Below are 6,513 nucleotides of genomic sequence, written 5' to 3'. Positions count from 1 at the left end.
TCTGAATCCAGGACTGGACATCTTAACAGTTACCATAAAATTCCCCATCATTATAACTACAGAAAGGCATAAACTGATAACTGCTTAATACAAACAAACTGTATCAGTTTGAGTAGTCACCTAACCTTTATGTGACTCATCTTTAAAACGAAGGCATTGGGTTCTTTTTTTTTTTTTTTAAAGGCGGGGTTTCACCATGTTGGTCAGGCTGGTCTTGAACTCCCGACCTCAGGTGATCCGCCCACCTTGGCCTCCAAAGTGCTTGGATTACAGGCATGAGCCACCATGCCCGGCCCGGCATTGGGTTTTTTTTACATTTTTGTGTCAGCAGCATAACATAATACAAGTATATCTGAGGTTCTGCAGATGTAATCTGACACTGCACATATAAAAAAGAAAGACATTAAATCTAACTTTTATCTTGTATAATTGACATTTGTATTGAGATAATGTAGATTCACATACAGTTGCAAGAAAAAGTAGAGACCTCATGTACTGTTTACCCAGTTTTTCCTAAGGATAACATCTTACAAAAGGATAGTACAACATCAGAACCAAGATACTGAGGTTGATAATTCTCCAATCTTATTCAGATTTCCCCAGCGTTACTTCATTTGTGTGTGTGTATTAATTCTATACAAGTTTATCACATGTGTAGGTTCTAGTATTCACCACCATTGTCATGTTACAAAGCACTTTCATTGCCTCCAGGATCTCTGGTGTTACCCACATTTACTTCTTCAATAATCACACCCTCTTCACTCCCACCCTCTCTCCTGTCTCAAATAACTACTAATCTCATCTCCATTTTCTAAAATGTTATCACTTCAAGAACGTTATATACATATTATCATACTGTATATAAATTTAGGGATTGGCTTTTATCACTCAACATAATTCCCTGGAGCTTCATCCAGGTCACTATGTGTATTGATAATTTGCTTCTTTTTGTTGCTGAGAAGTATTCTGTGGTATGGATGTATGCGATTTGTTTAATTATTTACCCTTAAAAGACATCTGAGCTGCTTCCTGTTTGGGGCTATTACAAATAAAGCTGCTATGAAAATTAGTGTATAGGTTCTTGTGCTAACATATGTTTTTATTTTCTGGGATAAATGCCCAATAGTAAAATTGCCAGGTTGTAGAGTAATTGCACATAAGAAACTGCCAAACTATTTTCCACGGTGATTGTACCATTTTACATTCCCACCAGCAACGTGTGAGTGATCCAGTCTCACAGCATCCTTGCCAGCACTTAGTGGTGTTACTATTTTTTATTTTAGCCATTTTGATAGGCATGTAGTGATATCACACTGTTGTTTTAATTTGCATTTCCTTACTGGCTAATGATGTTGAACATTTTTCGTGTGCTGATTTTCCATCTGTATATTTTTGTAAGCAAAATGTCCTTTCGTGTCTCTTTTTCCCACTTTCTAATTGGATTTTTTTTTTTTTTTTTTTTGCTGTTGAGTTTCAAGAAGACTTCATATATGTTAGATACCAACCCTTCGTCAAGTATGTGGTTTGCAAATATGTTCTCCTGCTTTGTAGTGTGTCATTTCATTCTTTTCACTTGTCTTTCACAGAGGAAAAGTTTTTAATTTTGATGAGTTCTAATTTATAAACATCTTTTTTATGGATCATGTTTTTGTTTCCAGTCTAAAGATTTTTATTTTTTCCTATAAGTTTAATAGTTTTAACATTTACGTCCATGTACCTTTTATCTCTTTGTATTCAAAGCCTTTAGCTCTAGTGTCTAGCATTTAATATACCAGAAAACAGGCATTATTTTGAGTCTCCTATCACCCATCCACTGTGCCAGCATCAATCATTTTATTTCAGCATCTTGAAATCCTGTCGGTGTATGGGATTTCATTTTTGTATAAAGCTTGAGGTTTAAGTCAAGATTTGTTTTTTTTATGTCTATGGATGTCCAATTGCTCCAGCACCATTTGTTGAAAAGATTAGTTTTGATTTTTAAAATGAATGATTGTGTGATTTACTCCATATTTATATTTTTCATAGAGTAGTAATGGCTTCTATTAAGTGACGTTAAATACAATTTATCCTCCAAGGAGATACATCTAGTAAATGTTGTGGGTTCCTTTACTCGCTGGAATAGATCCACAGCTTCCATAAGGCATGTAAATCACAGGACAAGAATAAGTACTGGATGATATTGAAAGCTCCTGTCAGTTTTGATAATCTATCTAATGTCTGTTTCTCTTCCATTCTGTCCCTTCACCCCTTCTTCTCTTTTCTCTGTCTCTCTCACTGAACTACCATTTATTGTTTGGGTTATCATAGCTCCTAATTTAAACCAAAGTGATAGACGCTTATGCCAATTGGTGAAATTATTTGCATCCCCATTTGTCCCCAAAGGTGCCCTGGTTAGAGCAATACATTATGCAGTCATTGTATCTGTTGAAGACCTTCTCTGTTTAGCACTTCACTCTTTATACTTCACATGCTTTACACTTAGCCTTAACAGTCTTTGTTCTAGATTTTTTTAGCCCCAACATGCAAAGGGAGAATTTGAGCAAAAAGACTTCAAGCATCTTGCAGAAGTGGTAGGCCTCTACACAAGACTTCAAACTCCTGCAGATGTGGACTTGAACCAGCATGATCTAATTATTCTGGCTATTGACTCCTCATCAATCTACATGGTGGCCATAAATCCTGGACAGAGGTGAGTATATACATATATATAATTGTTTACTGATGGTTACTGGTGTTACAAGACATTATATTCAATGGCTTGTGTTATAAGTTCAAATTCTTCTCCCTAGTTAGCAATGTGTGGTTCAATGTGCTTTGACTCTTATTTTCACAAGATTCACCAGTGCATTTAGCATCCCTCAGAAGAAGTAATTGATGAGTTTAAAATCTGGAGAATGCACAGCCAATTCCAAGTGGCCATATCACCCAATCCATCTCTGAAAATCAAGCACTGAACCAGTCCCTCTGCATTCTGGCATAATGGGGGTAACACACAATCCCAATAGACTTACTTTGGGTGATCTTTCCCTACCTTGTCGAGTGCAGGTGTTGATTGATTATAAAACATGGTCACTGAAAGCAAAATATTTACTCATGTTTCCCAACTTTATAGCCACCCTATACATTTGTAATTGGTTTGTCTTCCTCACTAGAGTGAACACTTCATGAGGGAGCAGAATGTGTCTATCTCGTTCATTGATGAATGTATCCTTAGCAGCTAGGAGCCTGCATTTCGATAATATGCTCTTCATCTTTAAATGCATGATTAAAATCTGGGAAAGTGAGGACGGAAGGGGATGAAGAATAAATGATTTTGAATGGGATTGTTATCAAACGAAAGGAAATAAAAGGATAGTTTGAACTGACTCATAAGAAAGAAATGTCTATCAAGGTATAGTTAGAACAGTTCTTAGGGAGAAGTTTATCATCTTATATACATGCAATTGAAAAGAATATAAGGAAAAATTAATAATGAAGCACTTATCTGAAGATGTTGGAACAGCAAAACAAAGTATAAACAAAGAAATACCAAATAACAATTTGAAATAGAAAACATACAATGCAAGGAAGCAACAATATCAAAACTGTTATTTAAAAGACTAATAAAACTAACACTATTGAGACTTACTTAGAACAGACAAGGTACAAATAATGAATATTGGAATACAGGCTAGCCTAAGAAAAGCAGAAATGAATCTTTTCAAATAAAAATAAGTTTCATTTACAAATGTTACATACATTTAAAATATCATAAAAGAGAGGGGTGAACAATTTATGCCAATAAAAGTGGACCAAATAGATAAACTTCTACAAAATGAAAGTTACTAAAACTGACTGATCCAAAAAGACACAAAAAATATGAATAGTTCTATAACTACTGGAAGGATTAAATCAGTTGCTTAGGCTGAGGTGTCAACCCTGACTTCTCTCTTTCTGATACATCCACTCTAGTAATCAACAAATACTGTCAGATTACTGGCCAAGTCTAGTCGGAATTTGACCTCTTCCCATGATTTTGCTGACACGATTCTGGTCCAAGCTGTCATCGCCTCTCATCTGGATTACTGCTTCTACCCTTGCTCCCACGTAGTCAGGGTAGTCCCTTTAAAACAGAATTCAGACAGAGTCACTCACTGCTCTAAGCCTTCCGGCGGCCCCCATGTGGCCCAGATTAAAAGCCTAAGTCTTCACTCTTCCTTCTGAGGCCCTACTTAACCTATTCTCCTGTTAACCCTTTAGCCCTCTTCTTTTTCGGCTTCAGTAGCTTTCTTACCAATCTTTGAACACAAGGAGCCATTTAGGCTGTCCTAGGGTCTGTACACTTTCTGATTTCTCTGCCTGGGAGACTCTTTCTCCTGGAATCCCATGACTATTTCTCTCGCTTTCTTAAAATATCGACTTAAAAGCCATCTTCTCAGGCCTTCCTTGGCCACTCAGTCCAAAATGTTAATCTCCTACCATTTCATATTTCTTCTCTTTACTGTATATGTTTTTCTCTACTACACATCACCATTTAACTTACTATGTAGGCAAAAAAAAAGTACTGGCCAGGTGCAGTGGCTCACGCCCATAATCCCACCACTTTGGGAAGCTGAAGGCTCCCAAACACCACTTTGGGAGTCTGAGGCTCCCATCACTTTGGGAGGCTTGATCATGTGAGGTCAGGAGTTCAAGACCAGCCTGGACAACATGGTGAAACTCCGTCTCTACAAACACACACACACACAATTAGCTGGCATAATGGGTAATCTCAGCTACTCAGGAGGCTGAGGCAGGAGAATCGCTTGAACCCGGGAGGCGGAAGTTGCAGTGAGCTGAGATTGCGCCATTGCACTCCAGTCAGGGTGACAGGGCAAGACTCCATCTCAAAAAAAAAAAAAAAAAAAAAAAAAAGTGGGTATAAACATGACTCCAGAAGTGCCCCTGAGCTACTACTCTGGGCACGCCACCTATAGAGGAGCCCTGCTCCACAAGCAGTATTTCTGCTGCTGTGGGGCACCGCCGCCTCAGTAAAAGTTGCTGTGCAACACCACCAGCTCACCAAAAACTGTCCAGGGCTAAGCCCTAATCTGAGGGCTTGCCTGCCCTACATCAACATTAGGTACAAATTTCAGTATCATACAGATCTCCCAAAATTTCCACCATTTGTAAGGAGTCACATAACTTAGCAGTAAAGAATACGAATTGTGAACTTTGGTTATGTCATTGAGACTTGGCCGTATCACTTTAGCATATAAACGAAAACAGACCCATTTAACAATCAAATCCAGGACTGCTAGTCTCCTGTGATGAACACATTGCTACTAATGCTTTTGAATATCCTAAATGGTTTTGTATCATGGATAGTTATTTTAACATTTACTTTTATTAAAATGTTAAGTATTTTAATGACCACACCAGTCTCATCCAAATATTCATTAAATAGTAGAGCTTTTAGAAGATTTTTTAAAAATTCATGAAGATCAATTACTTTGAAGCGGAAATTAGATGTTATACTACAAAGATGCTCAAACAAACACCACAATGCACTATGCAGTTAATTTAGTGGAGAACACTCAATACAACATCAGAGCAGAAGCTGAGAAAATTAAAAAGGCAACATTAGCGTAGATATATTCCACAAAGGATGTAAATTTATGCCCTGAGAATGCCTCCTCTCTATTCTCTGACTATTCCTAGGGGGATATTAGTGTTGAATGATGCAGGGTTTGAATTTTCCTAGGTCTTTGTAAACAAAATCCTCGCATAGACTGCACTATTGCTATGTGTGTGGGTGAAGGAGATTTTTAATTTTTCTTTTGGTTCATTTTATTCCCCCCTTATTTTTTAACCCCTTAAGAAATATGCATTATTTTTACCAAAAAAAAAATCAATGCCTTATTTTTGTGTGTAAAGTACCTTTTATTTAAAAATATTGTAAACTCTACCCATGTCACTTAGAATATCCCCGCATTATATGTATATGTATATATATATATATATTTTTTTATCCTTGCCAGCAGGAAGTCACTTGCATTATAACTTTTAATGGGTATCTAACATCTCTTCTTATAGATTCCTACAAGTTATTTTATCTTTTTTTCACATTTAGATTTTTTACAATATATTGCTATTAACATGAACTGTGAGAAATGTACCTACACACATATCTTTGGGTAACTATTTCCTTAGGTCACATTAATAGAAATAGAATTGCTATATTAAAGCGCATGCTCCTTTTATATCTTGGTGTGGCATGGTCTCTAACAAATATAATTTTAGAAATTATATTCCAAAGTATTATGAAAATTAACATTTCCCCAAACTGATACCCATCCGGGATATCATTTTTCTTTATAATCTTTGCCAACTATAAAGGCCAAAAAATGTATTTAAACATTTGCATTTTTGGCCAGGTGTGGTGGCTCAGGCATCTAATCCCAACACTTTGTGAGGCTGGGGCGGACAGATCACCTGAGGTCAGGAGTTGCTTAAGACCAGCCTGGCCAAAATGGTGTAACCCCATTTCTACTA

Source organism: Saimiri boliviensis, chromosome 9, assembly GCF_048565385.1.
Source record: "Saimiri boliviensis isolate mSaiBol1 chromosome 9, mSaiBol1.pri, whole genome shotgun sequence".
Classification (NCBI taxonomy): domain Eukaryota; kingdom Metazoa; phylum Chordata; class Mammalia; order Primates; family Cebidae; genus Saimiri; species Saimiri boliviensis.
This window is presented reverse-complemented; position numbering follows the sequence as displayed.